This window comes from Anopheles stephensi, chromosome 2 (assembly GCF_013141755.1).
Source record: "Anopheles stephensi strain Indian chromosome 2, UCI_ANSTEP_V1.0, whole genome shotgun sequence".
Lineage (NCBI taxonomy): Eukaryota > Metazoa > Arthropoda > Insecta > Diptera > Culicidae > Anopheles > Anopheles stephensi.
Genome location: NC_050202.1, coordinates 34120428 through 34123251, shown reverse-complemented (window position 1 = coordinate 34123251; position 2824 = coordinate 34120428).

Genomic DNA, 2824 nt, shown 5'->3' with positions numbered 1-2824 from the left:
GGCCTTATTATGCACTGCACCCATTGGGTGTCTCCACATTATCATCTTTCGATATTGTCCGTATTGCATATTTGTTGCCAACTCCTACCAGGCTTTATATGTACATCGAAGCATTCATATGATGTACTCCGTATTTCCGGACTTGTACTTTTTTCGGGTTCCATGTCCCGATAATGTGTCTCTACTGTGCATTACGGGCCTTATTACGCACTGCACCCATTGGGTGTCTCCACATTATCATCGTTCGATATGGTCCGTGTTGCATATTTGATGCCAACTCCTACCAGGCTTTATATGTACATCGTGGTGTTCATATGATGTACTCCGTATTTCCGGACTTGTACTTTTTTCGGGTTCCATGTCCCGATAATGTGTCTCTACTCTGCATTACGGGCCTTATTATGCACTGCACCCATTGAGAGTTTCCACATTATCATCTTTCGATATTGTCCGTGTTGCATATTTGATGCCAACTCCTACCAGGCTTTATATGTACATCGAGGCGTTCATATGATGTAGTCCGTATTTCTGGACTTGTACTTTTTTCCGGGTTCCATGTCCCGATAATGTGTCTCTACTGTGCATTACGGGCCTTGTCATGCACCTAACCCATTGGGTGTCTCCACATTATCATCGTTCGATATTGTCCGTGTTGCATATTTGATGCCAACTCCTACCAGGCTTTATATGTACATCGTGGTGTTCATATGATGTACTCCGTATTTCCGGACTTGTACTTTTTTCGGGTTCCATGTCCCGATAATGTGTCTCTACTCTGCATTACGGGCCTTATTATGCACTGCACCCATTGAGAGTTTCCACATTATCATCTTTCGATATTGTCCGTGTTGCATATTTGATGCCAACTCCTACCAGGCTTTATATGTACATCAAGGCGTTCGTATGATGTACTCCGTATTTCCGGACTGGTACTATTTTCGGGTTCCATGTGCCGCTATTCTGTCTCTACTGTGCATTATGGGGCTTGTTATGCACTGCACCCATTGGGTGTCTCCACATTATCATCGTTCGATATTGTCCGTGTTGCATATTTATTGCCAACTCCTACCAGGCTTTATATGTACATCGAGGTGTTGCTAATTGCAACGCCTGACCAGCAATAAAAGGCGAGTGGATTCTTTAGTATACTTTACTTTATGCTGCGAAACTAAAAATTCGTCCGCTTGGCCCGCTGGTCAGGATCAAAAAGAAAGATCCTTTCCTCGTTATCTCGATCGTCATGCCAGACCACGTCATCCTTCGCTTCGGGTCCGTCCGCCGATGTCGTCCGAAGCAACGCGCCCCCTCGTGGCCGGTAGCACAAGCTGACAAAATGCGCGCGTGCCGTCCTCCAATGATCGCGTCGTTACCATAAAGTGACAGTCCACCAGTCGTTTTGCCGTGCTAAACGATAACCTTTTGCGCGATGTTTAGCCCCGACGACGACCCGACGAATGATTCTTTCTCGAGACGGAATGACACTGTCCACCCTTCCTCTCGGCCAACAGTTCCGCGGGTTGTTTTCGTCAACGATAAGAACGACATCTCCGGGTTGGATCGGTTTATGTGGTTCAAACCATTTCGTCCTTCTTGTCAGGGTTGGCAGGTACGATTTTACCCACTTCTTCCAGTAGCCATTCATCCTGGCCTGCACAGCTTTCCAATTCTGCTGCAAGGCCGTGGGAGAATCGTCATGCAGAACCAAAGGTTTCGTCCCTGCGGAAGATCCTAACAAGAAATGGTTTGGGGTTAACGGCTCATCATCCTCACCATCGACCGGAACGTGGGTAAGCGGGCGAGAATTTAGCATATTCTCTACTTCGATGAGCGCTGCTGTCAGTACCGCGTCCGTGGGGTGCCTCTCCTTCAGGGTGCGAGTCAGCATCCGTTTAACCGATTGAATCATTCTCTCCCATGATCCACCGAAATGGGGAGCTGCCGGGGGGTTGAACTTCCACGTTGGGTCGGGCGGACCGAACTCGCTGAGGATCGCCGAGTTGACCCGTTCAGCTGCCTCTCTGAGTTCCCGATCAGCGCCAACAAAATTAGTACCTCGGTCGGAGATGATCTCGATCGGCGTCCCACGACGCGCCATGAAGCTGCGAATCGCCATCAGACAGTCACTGGTAGACAGTGACCGCACCACCTCAATGTGGATCGCTCGAACCGTCAAGCATGTAAACAAGACGCCCCAACGTTTTTCCGTCTTCCGTCCGTTCGCAACTATCATAGGGCCGAAGTAGTCTATTCCCGTGTATGAGAATGGCATCATATATGCAGCAAGACGCGCAGCTGGCAGTTCACACATCTGCGGCGAAACCGGACGAGCGTACAGCAACATACACATGTTGCACTGCAGACGTACGTGTCTGCACACCGACCGAAGAGCTGGAATATCGAATCGTTGTCTCACTTCGTTGACCACAGTTTCTTGGCTCCCGTGCTTGTAGCGGCGATGGACGTCGTCGACGATTAACTCTGTTACGCGGTGTCTTCTCGGTAGCAGGATGGGTCGCTTTGTCGCTGGATCCACGACACGGCAACGGTCAATCCGGCAACTCAATCTCAGGATACCATCTTCGTCCATATAAGGGTTCCGCTTGAACAGCACACTGCTTCTGGGTATCAGGTTCTTCCACGAACCGGGTGTCTTCCACCGGGTGTCTCCCGGTGCCTTTGAAGTAGGGCGTATTCCTCCGGAAATGCATTTCTCTGCACATCCCTTATGACGACTCGTTCAGCTTCCTGGATTTCCTCGCGAGTGAGAGGACCTGTCGATCTCGATTTGTTATTCAAAATCAGTTTTACATACCGACGGACATAG